The 14,371-nt window shown below is 39.7% G+C and overlaps 1 long non-coding RNA gene across 1 annotated transcript; it reads left to right on the top strand.

Moving 5' to 3' along the window:
- Positions 1-1,924: 1,924 nt before the first annotated feature.
- Positions 1,925-7,889, top strand: LOC104956488 (uncharacterized). The gene is made up of 6 exons (XR_799566.1): positions 1,925-2,004; positions 2,202-2,255; positions 3,519-3,610; positions 3,844-3,953; positions 4,491-4,555; positions 4,652-7,889. It is a non-coding gene; the product is annotated as an uncharacterized lncRNA (long non-coding RNA).
- Positions 7,890-14,371: the final 6,482 nt, after the last annotated feature.

Here is a 14,371-nt window from a genome sequence, read left to right as displayed (position 1 = left end):
ATGATAGTGAACGTTCGTTCCGGTGCACGTTCGGACTCCATTTTAGCACTACATCGAGATTAAGATTAAACAAATTTATTTTGGGAACACCCGCATAGCTACCTATGGAGTTAGCCAGATGTGTGTAAATTGCTGTTCATGGTCGTTTGAAAACAAATGCCGGTGTCGGACAGACACGAACACACAGAGCTGAGCTGAGCAGAGCACATACACATCATGCGCCTTGGTGACTGGACATCTCCTTCATAAAACTAATAAAAGGGGGAGTAATCGGGCAGTTCAATGTGTGTAGAGATGTGTGAAGAGGTATGTGTGGTTAACACGTAGCAGCCTGCAGTCACTCTCTGTTCTGATGAAGGTAAACAGAGCGAAGGCGGTGCGTAAAAAGGCACAGCTCTCGGCGCTCTGGTGCTGCACTTCTCAGAGTCGGAGTTACGTCCCTCTGCCTCCTGATGCTGCAGCCATTTCATGAAGTGAAGGAGGTTTTCCTTCTATAAAACAGCTGTGGGCAGCAGATACCGTGAGAGTCCCGGACATGAATTCATAGATCCAAGGCAGACTGGTTTACTCTCCTGTTTTGCCAATCCGGTGCTTAAACAAATAGCTCTACACCCCTGGCCGACATGTCCTTAAAATGAAGTCCGAGTTTGAAATATATCTCAAATAATGTATGCACTGCCATTTCCCCAAATAAACATAACAGTCTGAAATTAAACGGTTGTCTCCTGTGTGCTCCTCTTCCTACTTGGCGCACCGGTAACTTTCTCGTGCGCACGAGAGGCTGACACCAGACTGAGCCGCCGAATCCCTCGGAACATCATAAAAGCCATTTTCAACTGTTTTCTGGTGAAAGACTAACTAGGCTACTTGATGAAATAATATGACTGGTATAGGTGCGAAAATTTAATATTTATTATGATAAAATATTTGTACATATTTATAATTCTGCAAATATTACGATAAACTCACAGCTATTTCGCGGCCCGGCAGTAACACCTCCGCGTCCCGGTACCGGTCCGCGGACCGGGGGTTGGGAGTTAGACCATGAGTTAGACCGGTCAGACCCGAGTCTTCCTGACAGTTCACAGTATGCCGCTGGCCCGGTGTAATTCAAATGTACCGCCGCGCGCAGCACAGACGCACAGCTGCTGCCCAGCCGCGGCACCGGAAATGGAACTGCTGAGAGAAAAACTGACTATCAGAGATGTAACGTTATCTTTGATAATATTTCATCTCCTCATTTTTCGTCAACGAAAGTAAAGACAGATTTTGGCATAGTTTTTATTTTTTATTTAGTGAACTACATTTTCGTGTCGTCACTTTTCGTCAACGCTATTGCATGTTGATTTTGTTACAGTTATTGTTTACTGCAGTCNGCTGCTGCCCAGCCGCGGCACCGGAAATGGAACTGCTGAGAGAAAAACTGACTATCAGAGATGTAACGTTATCTTTGATAATATTTAATCTCCTCATTTTTCGTCAACGAAAGTAAAGAGAGATTCTGGCATAGTTTTTATTTAGTAAACTACATTTTCGTCTCGTCAACGATATTGCATGTTGATTCAAAACTGACATAGGCCTACTGCCAGTGATAAGTGAGTAAACATGTGTTTCTATGTTGTGTATTTACCAGCTCTTTCAGGGTTTTAATTGTTTAATTGTAGAGAACAGCAATTGACAATTTAGGGCACACCCCACACACATTTTCTTAGCCGTTCTCCGGATTTACATTCCAGTCACAAGTTCACTTTTGCTTGTAAAACCCTCACCACCCTCTTTGAACAATTGTGAACAGGCTCTATTTAGGACAGATCTCTTGTGGCCGTTTTGAGAAGCTTTTAATCCAGGAACCATTATTTCTTCACAAGAACTTTGCAAGATAAAAACTCAGAACGGTCTCAGTGCGTAGACGGCCCATTGAGGCCCGGCTGAGTCACAGCACTGAGGGAAGGTGTCCCCAGGTAGCACATGTGAAAAGGAAGAAAAGGCCCGAAACCTGATTGTGTACGTGTTGATTACAGAGCAATCTTCCAATCTTCCCAAGCGATTGGCTTTTCTTTGCCAGAGTGGTTGGATTATATCTTTTGTGTGTGTTTGAGGGAGGTAGAGGGGGTAAAAAAAAAGGCTCTGTTGAGTTAATTTGTGGTCACCTGACAATGATAACTCCAAACTAACTAACTCATCTTCTTCTCCCCCCCCAGAATCAGCACCACCCAGCAGTAAAGCCTCAGTGTGTGAAACAGGCTGCGGACCACGTAAGTTTGCAACTGTCGGTATTTCTGAGAAGTGTCCGGTGTGTGATCGGCTTGCTAAATCAGCCCAGCTGGGGTGTAAAAGCGGAAACTTTTGCCAGCTTGCCAGCAACATTCTCTAGCAAGTCAGCCCATTTCCACAAACTGATAGCACTTGATTTATGTTTCTCTGCAGGGCTATTTCATCACCATCACTTACTGTATATCGCATATCTTATCTTCTCCGGCTTTTTACTATGCATCTTGCTCAACCCCTTTCAATATGTTTGATGTAACATTTGTTCCAAAAGGCTCTGCTAAAAACGTGTGAAATGGAAAATAACTGATAAACTATATAATGCATGCTTATGGCCTGCTCTTGTGTCATGCATACACAGATTACAACTAAATGGTCATTTGACACGACTTGAATGTCTGCTTATTGTTATTTATGTTTGATGTTTGAATGATGCATTATGCAGAGTTTGACACACTGTTTTCACATTGATCTTATTTACCATTGTGACTATTTTAGAAGCCAATGATGGTACAAAATGAGATGTATACAAGGGTGATGTTGACATTTAAAACCTTGAGAGCACATCAAGTGGACAAGGGAAGTATTGTACCTAGATAGATAGATACCGGATGTATCAATAATGGAGATGAGAGGAGTAGATATGCTTAAAAAAAACGTTATTTATTGTAAACGTCTCTAAAAGCCCATTGTAAACTGACGTCAGACAGAATTAATAATATGAAAGACAAACACTAAAAGTTAGGTGCTAAATCCTTAGAACCGTTACAAGGTGTGTTTTTTGTATTTTGTAAATTGTGTAACTTGCTGCTATTAAATACCATCAAACTATGTGCAATATGTGCAATATATACATTATTATATACATATGCCATTCATAACTGTGTAATATATACCTGGCTGCTAAATCCTAAGAACTGTTGCAGGATTTGAATTTTGAAAAGTATTTTTTTTACTTAAATTTTTGTATTATATTTTTTATTATATCATAACTTAGTACTTTCTTTTTAATATATGTAACATTAAGCTGTCTGTGGCTCTTTCCTGCTGTAACGATGCAAATGCCCCCTGCTGTAACGATGCAAATGCCCCCTCTGGTGAAATCCCTTATCTGAAATGTTCTGGTGAAATCCCTTATCTGAAATGTTCTGGTGAAATCCCTTATATTCTAGGCTTATCAGCTGTGACAAAGTCTCTGTGTGAAGAGCCAAAGAGTTGAAAGTGATGTTTTGTTTTGTCTCTTTTCTCAGAGCATGGCGACCTGCCTGGAGTGTTGGAGCAAAGCCTTTTATCCTTACTCTTCATTCCACTCCTAGCTTTCGTATTCCTGCTTGTGTGGAAGGTGAGCTGACCTTTGACCCCCAGCTATTTGGCTGTTTCACTCCCTGAGACACTCCGGAGATAGGATTGTTTGTTAATGGCCTATTTTATAATCCGGAGGTGCCGCTTTGTAGCTTGAGTTTTATGACACGTTGCCACAGTCTTTTAACTTTCTGCAGATGACTGTTGATATGACTTGCTTTCAGCTTGGACTGAGTTTGAAGCGTTGGTAGTAAAAATGATTTCCTGATGCAGGTCCGATCACGGAAGAACGTGGAGGGTCCTCAACAGAACCCTGGAGAAGTTGGACTCTTCTCAGGAACAGAAGCTACTGCACCTCCACTAGATGCTGAAATATCGGAAAAGTGAGCAGTTTTTCCGCTATGACACGAATTCACAGTGCAAAAGTTCAAAAGGAAACTATTCCCCTTTATGTGACCGACTGCCTGTTAACTCTGCAAATAGGTTTGGCTGTTCAAATAATAATAATTGACAATTTTTTTGTAGTCTTCTCAACACTTGAAATAGAACTCAACTCTTTATTACATTAAATGTTATCTTGACAAGCTCAACTTTTATTTTAAGTCCTTCACGATCATTACAACGAAGCATACGAAATGTGATTGGCTCGTGAAAGCTTCTGACCATGAGAGATAAAACACACGGAAAAATACGGTCTAGATATCCGCAAAGCCATATAGATAAGATGGACCTTTATTACAGCGAAAATCAGGACAGTACAGATTCAAACAAGTGTAATACAATTTAAGATTACATTAAAATGACATACAGGGAAGTAGCTTTTAAAACAAGAAATGAATTAAATGAACATGTATCCATATTTGATTCCGTATAGGAAGTGAAGTTTACTCTCTAATGTTGTTCTTTCCGTCCTATTACAGAAACATGTTGAACGTCATTGAAATAGTGTAACGCTTCTACTCTTGGATGTTCTCCAGCATAATTGGTGAGATTCTTCATGTCACGTGAAACAGAAATTCTTGTTTTAATTACTGCCTGTCACTGAGCTCTAAAACCTCTCTCCACCTGTGTCTTCCCACAGGGCTCTATCATCTTCTCCTCGTGGTGTCAAAGGTGACGAAAAAAATACTCAAAGCTGAATTCCATAGATAGTTCTCGAAGGTAAAAGGCTGGATTTTGACTGCTCTCCAGATTATCGCTTGCAGGTACCTGCAATGAACACGATGCTTCTGGATGAACCATGCCTGCTACCGTGTGGATAAGCTTGCCTTTCTTGTAAGACTGCATTTACCCCATGCTTTTGAAAAAGACAGTGAGATTTTGGCAGTGAGAAACCCCTGGACCACACCCCTACTGGGTCCACGGGTTCCTGCGAATCGTCCATCAGAACCTGCTGCATCATGAACTCTTTGGGGGAAAACGTTCCCCCCCGTCAGCAAGTTGCTAAAGACTGCCTGTGTTTTAAAGGCTCACCAGTTCATCTTCAAACAGCAAAGCAGAGAGAGACGGACACTGGTTATCTCCTCTAAGCACTGAGGCATGAGTTACTACCTCCGGTCACACTTAACCACATCTTCAACAGCTCTACTCATTCGTCCTAGTCCGGGTTTTCCTAAAGAATATAATGTTAAAGTGTATTTCCAAGGTGTAGTCACATTGTCTGGTACCCATGGGGATGTATGATGTATTTATTTATTGGTGGCAGCACTGAACTGCTGCTGTTGATACAACTGAACTGTTTCAAGCTATCAGTTAAGAGCACCTCTACTATTGGGTCACATTTAAAGAACAATCTATATACTAACACGTCGTAAACTCAACACATTCTTCAACAAGTTACATTTCCTCGTATGATGTTGTCGGTATATATGACTTGGGTGATTAAGCTTGTGTGTGTACATGGAGAACAAAACACATATGTACAAAATATGCTGCTTTGACTAACTTACATTTAGACCATTGACATCTGCAAGCTAATGAGTATCAGGGATGACTTCCAGATTCGTTTTTTTTTAAAAAGGTAAAATTAGAACGTAGTGATAGACGCATGCAAGACAACGATGGGTCTCGAATAATAAATACTTGCTCTACAATGCCTTTAAAATACAAACAAAATAATAAGACTGAATATAAAACTTTATATAATATAACATTGTTAAATTCTTAACTGTTCACTTAACTCAACCAAATATACTCTCAAATCAAACCCATTAGCTCAGAATGTTCTTTCATATGGTTTAATCTGTTCTTACTGACTTTGCCTTTGTCCAGTATCAGTGTTGTGCTTGCATAATCAAACCTATTATAGACAATCTGACAAAGCTAGTTAGTGCATTTATCAAGACTCAAATGCTTATGAAATAATGAAGGACGATACCACTGTTTATGAAATGTACAGACTAGTTATTTCCACAATCCACAAAGATCGGCACATGGGAATTTCATCAAGGCCTAAAAATCAGTTTTGCCTTAAAGTTCGCTATAATACACTGTCAAAGGAAGTGCACTGTCATCTCCTTCACATACTGAACGGTCGCACAATGGTATTACTTTTCTTTTGTGAGTTTTCGATTTGTTTCTCCCTGAGCAGAAAACAACTGGTAGTCAAATCCAATCAGTTGGCATGATGTTGTTAATTGCTAGCTACTGTATAGTAATTGCCTAAGCCCTCAGGTTCATTCCAATATTAAATCCATGTGCCCCTCCACGCCTGCTTTCCTTCAGAGGAGTTAAAGGCAACAAGTTTTAAATCATCTCAGCATGGTTTGTCCACGCAGAGCCTCGCTCATGTAAAGTAGGTCAATAGATGGATTCAATGATTAAGATTGTTAATGACAATCAGCAAAGTGGTAGGAGTGTGAACAGGGCACGCTGGCTGTGACCTTCTGCGAATAACTTACTATGACAAAGTGGCCGGACACAAACATCTGTTTCCATATCTAGTTTTTCTATCATGTTTATGGTCTTACATTGTACCATTGTCCATTGGTTTTGTGCCTTGTTTGATTGGTGTGATTGACCCTGTGTGTAAATGTCCAAAGCCTGTCTATGTTTCTGTGTGGTAGCAGAAAGTGGAGAGATCATTACAGTGCAGATTAAAAACCTCTTCCCACAATAACAGATATAATCACCAATCTTTCTATTTTAAATAAACAGACAGTTTAGTTGGCTTGACCTGTGCCCAGTGGAAAACACTTTTTTTGAAAGAGCAGCATAAAACTCAGAGTAAACATCAGTGGTTGTGACATTTCTCTACCCCGTGTTACATTTGAGCTATTGTGACCTTTAGGAGAGTTCAACTGGTACCTCTGCTTGTTGCTGGGACTATTTGATGGGAACTTGTCTTATAGAATGAGGAGTATATTGTGCAAAATTAAATCTGTGTTTGAAAAAAAGTATACCACATTGGTGTTCATACAATTCAGTACCTTCCGTCATCAATAGCTGGATATCTTTGGTGTGATAGACTATTGTTTGTTATTTTGAACTGCAAGACATTTGTATTCATTCAAAAATGCATTTTTGAAAAAAGTGTATTAGCATTGTCGTGCCATATTCTCTATGGCAGTTTAGATCGAACTCTGTGTTAGAAAAAGTACACCACATTGGTTCTCGTACAATAACTTTCCAAACAATACTTTTAGAAAGAATCACTAAAATCAGTGGTGCGGTAAAATACTGTTTATTTTTTAATCTCAAATCCAACTATTCAAAAGTGCATTTTTGATCCATAGTCAAGCATTTTATGTATGGCAGTCTAGACCTGAGGCTTTTACAACAATTATCTTTTATATGACATGCAGTCCCCAGTATTCTGACAGAGACACAGGTTGGTCTAGCCACAACCATACTAACAAACAAGGTATAGTCTGTCAAAAGTTGCTTTTTTTACATAGTCTATGAATATCATGAGCTGCAACAGGTCTAAGCTGTGAAAAAAAAAAACATGGTCTCCCATTTTCCTGTCTACAAATAGTCCATATGTATATTGCATGGAAGTCAGAAACACAGCAATGACATGCATTAGCTGAGAGAAGGACTGCCCTTAAATACTGTTCTTGTGTGGGTAGTCGTGTGGTCTGAGAGTGAGCAGAGCTGCATCCTGAACAGTGCTTTCGGGCTTGAGTGATCCAATCCATCCCACTTCAGTGGGGGAATCAAATGGCTTTAGGCAGGAAATTAGTCTGGGTGCCAAAAAGCAAAATGTAATTATTGCCCGGTTGGTATTCTGGGTGAAAACTCTTCTGTTTTCTGTATTTTTGTATAAATGTAAAGAAACATATATGAGATATGAATAAAGTACACGTATCCAACTATTATTTATTGTTGTGTTGTTATGTTTGTTTGGCGGAGAACCACACACACACGGTCTCATGAACTAAACATTTCTTTAGGCAAAATGGCTAAAGGTACTGACTGCCCCACATGCCTCTTGGAAATAGATTTACAAGTTTACAACTACTTGTTTGTAACCGTTTAAATACAAAACTAGTTGAGCCAGTGCTGTCCTGATTTCAAACGGAAGTTCTTTTTTTTAACATGCAGTAATGGTAGGACTTAATTAAAAGGATTTGTAATTTTTTTAATAACATTATACATCTAAAGTGCTGTAGGAAGAAAAGGGTTGTTCAGTATATGTATTTAGTATAGAATAAATAAATAAAAAAGTCTTCTTAACTCACATAGCATTAGTTAGAGGATCGAGAAAAACGTGTCAAAGAAAAGCTCAACAATATACTTTTTAAGGTCTTCTGTCCGCTTGAAAAAACGACATAATCTTGTGTTTTGTTATAAAGATAAAGAAGAAAACATTTCCTCTCCTGCACATCAATAAATCACTGTGACGTTCGCTGCTCACCCTGAAGGTTTCAACTCTCCAAGAAGTGTATAAACACACACTAAGTGTTTTTAGGTCCTTCAGCACCATCCTTTAATAAAGCAATATATTAGGGAATGCTTGGCATGGCCAATATCTCTCTGTTTAGTTGAGTGTGTTATTGGTTTCATGCAACATGTAGTACGTTCAGTATCAGAAGCCTTACTTCGTTTTGATTAACTGATTTTTATTTTCTGTCATGAAAGAATAAATAACACATCCCTCATGTTCTAAAGTTCTGGTCCAATTTCAATACAATCAATCTTTTATTTTTCTTCTGTGATAATGGTTCCTGTTTCTTTTACGGTCTATCCTCAATATTTCTTTATTAATATGGAATGTGTTGCTTTAAAAGAGCTGCACTTAACTTTAAGTAACAATGTCAAATGACTTGGTTTATCGCTTATCAATAATATATATCTTGAGCTATAAAGATTTCTCAGAAAACATTTCACGCAGATTTACCCTAAAGGCCCAGATACACCGGCCCGAAAACGGCAGTAAATGGGAGTCGGGCCGAACATGAGCATGGGCACGCCCTATTCGGAGTGGTGTGCGCCGCACCGTCGGGCTTTTCTGCTGACCTGACGCCTTTTCTTGCCGATTCAACATGTTGAATCGGCGTCGGGAACACCACCGGAAGTCGGACAAAGGGATAACACTGATTGGCTGTTCAGCGAGCGAATCAGTGCATGAGAAGCGTTAACGGAAGTGAGGGAGGTAAACAAATGATTTAAAATGGAAGATGGAACACACACGGACGGCTATTTCACCTCATCGGTTTATAGAGCTCCTGTTCGTTCATGTTTTCAATGGACGAGAGTGAAAATGGAAACAAAAACGCTATTTGTTGTTTGTTTATATCACAGTCTGTTCTTCTTCTCTGTCTTCCGGTTGTTCCGGTTGTTGCCTCTTTTGAATGATGAATACACACTACCGCCGCCTGCTGGTAAGGAGAGTTATTGCCACTCACGCATACACAGTTCATACGTGCTCGGCTCGGATTTGCGGTGTGTTCCAGTGCGCGAAGTCGGCAAATACGCAGGAGAGTCCGGCGACGCAACAGTCGGTGTCGGCGTCGGCGTCGGCGACTTCTCAGGTGACTGGCTGGTGTATCTGGGGCTTAACAGGCATTTGGGGAAAATATAGCTTGTGTTTTGATAAAACGTTTCAAATCCCTTTGAACTTTCTGCCAGTTGTCTGGCTCTGGGAGGCTACACTGCAGGTGTCGTGAACGTGAAATGTTTTAACCCTGTTCTTCAAAAGGTTTGAGGTCATAAAGAAAACGGCTTTCTTTTATGGAAGCAGCCAATCTAAACAGGACTCTTATAAAGTGCTGATGGGCCATCAATCACCATGCTTATTGTTTTTTTTCCCCTGAAATGTAGCATTTTGAAAACACTTTAAGTATGATAAGGACATTTCCAGATAGATTATTGTGTTTCACTTTCTAAAATGTTACATTTCTCTTTAACATCATTGTCAAAAAAGTGTGGTGTACCACAAGGCTCAGTTATTGAGCCTGTGTATTTTGTTGAATTAAACATAAATTGTCGCAACAATTACATCCTCTGTATAGGAAACCCTAACCCTACCTGCTAATACAGTACAGTTGTAGACTTGCAATAGGGTTGTTATGGAGCTGAGTCTTGTCTCTATGCTTAGTCCTGTGTGCATATATGTGTACCGTTGTGTTTGATGTTGGTTTGTCAATGTTTCCCCCGGTTAGATTCCATCCGTCATCATTTTCCTGTCTCTGTTTCTTGATTTTCCTTGTGGGCCCTCCTGGTTCTGCTATACCCGTGTTCCATCGATTATAAACAAAGCGGCTTAGTTTTATGGTAGCAGCCAATTTAAACAGGATTCTTATAAAGAGCTGATTGGCCCATTGTTGGACCATCGATCAACTTTGTAAGTGTTTTTTTTTCCCTGAAATGTAACATTTTGAAAACACTTTAATATTTTGTTTTTTTATTTGTATTATTCTAAAGACATTTCCAGAGTGATTATTGTGTTTTTTCACTTACAAATAGTGTACATTTCTCTTTAACAACAAAAAGTGTGGTGTACCACAAGGCTCACTTCTTGAGCCTATGTATTTTGTTGAATTAAACATACATTTTGGCTACAATTACACACTCGTGTTCCAAAGTTATATTTTCACCTTGCTTCCATTAGTTTCATGTTTATCAGATTTAAAAAAGCTCACTTCTTGCTATAAACCTGTTTCCCTTCTTTTTTTTTTTACTGCATTTGTGTCCTGAATTCCTTAACCCTCTGACTCTCACATTTTTTAGAAAAACATTGCAGTTTTGGTCAGGATAAACTTGTTTATTATTGCCACTGTATTGACTTTGCAAACTATTTTGATATACATTGCTCCAAGTTTTTGTTTAGAAAACATTTCTGCCACCGTTTCTTTTCTTATACAGCTAAAGTCAAAGTTGTAAGAGTTTCTTATTTGGCACAATATATCTCATCACTTTGCAAGTGCTGTGGGATTTCCATGTAATTGGTTTATCAACTGTTTAGTGGACGCGGAGGACATACGTCAAACTGACCAATGTTATGATTTGGCCTTTGCTATCAGGAAACAACAGGAAGGCACTGAAAGGTCCATTGTTCATAGACATGTTACAATGAATATGTAATTGCATCTTTGTGAACAGAAGCATGCATTTAGTGCCGTGTGTGACGTGATGAAGTCGACTGACCTCAGCCATCGACATGTACAGTATAAGGACGAAATGTGGATCAGCTGTTTCCAAGGGTCACACAGGTTGCCTCCATCATGCCGTTCCAGTTTAAAGGCTCTCTCAGAACAAATGATTGGTTCAAAGGGCACTCCCATGACCATGAGTCATTCAATTGCACTTTAATAATTACATCTTGGCAGCGACCGCAGCTTCATGACTTTAGTTTTGGCCCTAGTGCTATAAGAGGAAGCTGATTACGGATTCTCATGGAGTTCAGGAGGGCAACGAAACAGAACGAGGAAAATGGCAAGTAAACCATAGAAGGAAAAATCAAAACAACTTCAGCTTTGATTGATAATACCGCAGATTATATCAGCAGAATACCAGACAAAAATGTAAAACAAAATAGGCCAAATTATTTATTAGTAAGGTGTGTCAGTGCAGTTGTAGAAACATTGATGGCAGGAAAATGCTTGAACTGCTGGATCTTTCCCTTCTCTCTGAGTTTGTGGATCCGGGGGTTTCCAGCACAGCAGAAAGGACCCCATGCATTTGGGGATTTGGATAATACCTCAGAGCCAGGAGCTTCTATTTTCCCATTCCTCCCCTCAGACGGCTCCCAGCTGCACATACTGATGAAGGAAAATCATTTGATATGTTATTGTTTTCGTGACTGTGCGCCAACTGAACTTGGACCACAGTGTTTTGGCTCTTTGTGTGAATGCACTTGATGGATTTGTCCCTTATGTGCCCATGAATGCTGCTTGGATATGTGTTCAAATAGGGGTTTTGTTTTTTCTTCTTTTTTTAAAAATGTGTTTCTGCTTTGTCTTGGACATAATTCTTTTTTTGTTACTCATGTTACTTCAACAAGTTCTGGTTTAGATAACAGCTCAGAGAAACAATTGACTGACAAAAAGCAGTTCAAGTGGAGTCAGTGGAAAGGGATTAAACTGTTCGTCATGTCCAGAAATAACAACGTGTGCATCTGAATAGTGATAGCCAACGGCTTGAAGGCTAATGGATACTTAACACAATGAGAGAACGTCATACTGCTCACGTAGGGCTTTGTATCTTTTCCCCAAACACTCTTGTATAAAACAGAAATATCTTATGAATGAAAAGGAAGTTGTTTTGTATAAAAGCTGCACAAAACTTTGGGGCATGTGGCCCATGTGTCAATACTTGTGATTAGTTTTGTCCTGCAAATAGCTTGGTTTGAGCTAAACCTGGCTGAAAGAGATAAAGTGTATACAGTACAAAGCATTATTTCTCAAACAGCTTATTAGTAATGTGGACCTATAAACACACTATTTGAGTTAGAGCAGGTGGAGTTCATTCACATGAGTGTTTTTGTCTTTTTTCTCACTATGTTAAAAGTACTGAGCTGATCTGTGAAGTGAACTGCACAACCATAGAAATATTGGTCTTCTGAATAAGAAACCACAATTCAAAGTATCTGACATGATTACCTCTTGCTCAAAATCCACTGATTACAATTTAGTCTAAAACAGGGTAATTTAGTAAAAGTTGAGCTCAAAATTCTTTGTACATTCAAAAATTAAATATTTTGGGTGGATTAATATTGGATGCCAGAAGATGATATGAGTAAATTGGACTTGTATAACTGCCGACATGTAATTGAAACACTTTGAATCTCATTCAGCGACCGCATCAACATGTGTCAGCATGTGTCATCATTTCAATATTTGGCTGTTTGGTTTGTACACATTTTTCTCACATTTGTGTCACGGTTCATCACGCTAGTGAGAACTGTGGGTGTGAATTTTTACCGGGTGCGTCAGGGAGTGTTTACAGATATGTTACTGTTTTGAGGAAGGGCAGGTATCAAAGGTAAAGACAGGAAAAGGCGTCAGGCGAGGTGAATGATCACTGCTCCACTGTGTTAGCACATACATTAACAACAGAAAACCCCACATTCTCCACTCTCTTCAGTGCATGACAAAGCTCTTTATCGTCATGAACTGTCTTTTTTTGTGTGTGTCCCCTCCCACTCTGTCTCTGAGTGTGTGTGTGTGGGAATCAGCACAGGACCCTAGTCACAGGTCAGGGGCTCTAAGGTTACTAATAGCCCACACCAATAGACTTGTGATCTACGTCTTGCCCTTTATGGCGCTCTTCCCTGCGGCCAGAGGAGAATGCTTCCCCCCCAGGTGGGGAGCGCGGGCCTGGCCAGCCCCGTCCCGAGAGATCGTAACAGGAGGCTTATCGGAGCGCCGGGCTGGGCTGTAATACTCCTGTGAAAGGGCTTTCAGGCCGCCTCCCAATATTGATTTTTCTGGGCAGGAGGGAAATCGAGAAGGCCCCCCTCAGAAGCAGTGGAGCTGGGGAGAGGAGGAGGAGGAGGTGAGAGAGGAGAGGAGTAGGAGGAGGAGGAGAGAGGAGACAGGTAGAGATGAAGTTTAGGAGGGAGAGAGAGTGAGAGGGACAGACAGTAAAAGCCTTAAAGAGGATGAGCAGGGTTGGGGCAGTTAACTTTAAGTGTTCTGTCAATTACAAATTTAAACTACACAAATAACAGTGATCAGTAACCTTATTCCCAGCCTTAATATCAAAGGCTTTGCAAATATTTTCGGGAAAGAAATATCAATAAGATGTGTTTATTTGGTAACCGGTAGATTAGTCCTTCACACTTGAGAATAGATTTCTCCTAGACTTGTAAATGTGTGCCTATATTTTTAAACGTATTGCAACATTGTATTTTCCTAGAAATCCCATGTTTGTAATGTATAGGTAAACTTGATGACATCTTTTTTAAGTAGCTTTAAGAGAAATAAAGGTATTTGGTTTAATTATCCTGATCATGTAATCCTGTAATTTTGTGTCCGTTAGTCCCAAAAGCTGGAGATGAGGCTGGCGTGCACTCCTGACTGTTAAAAAAAAACAAAACAAAAAACCACTTGCATAACCCGTCACCACTGATTTTGTTTTTTGTAGCTAACAGACTACTTCAGTTTGTAGCCAAAAACAAAGCAATGTGTTTCATCACTTGTTGACTATAAAGAAAAACAAGGTAATCCTGTTACTGCTGGTGTGGTCTGAATTCACTTTCTATAACTCCACATTGTGTTTTTCGTACCACTTTTAACAATAAAGGACTAATAAAGTTTATCAATATTGGTTTGAATTCATTTATTTATTTAGGTTGTGGAACACTTTATAAATCCTTAATAAGGCTTTTTTAAGACATGGAGATAAACAGGGCAAC

This window comes from Notothenia coriiceps, unplaced genomic scaffold (assembly GCF_000735185.1).
Source record: "Notothenia coriiceps isolate Sejong01 unplaced genomic scaffold, NC01 NC01_scaffold00026095, whole genome shotgun sequence".
NCBI lineage: Eukaryota > Metazoa > Chordata > Actinopteri > Perciformes > Nototheniidae > Notothenia > Notothenia coriiceps.
Note: the sequence above shows the minus strand (reverse complement) of the source record. Positions and strands in the feature narration are given on the sequence as shown.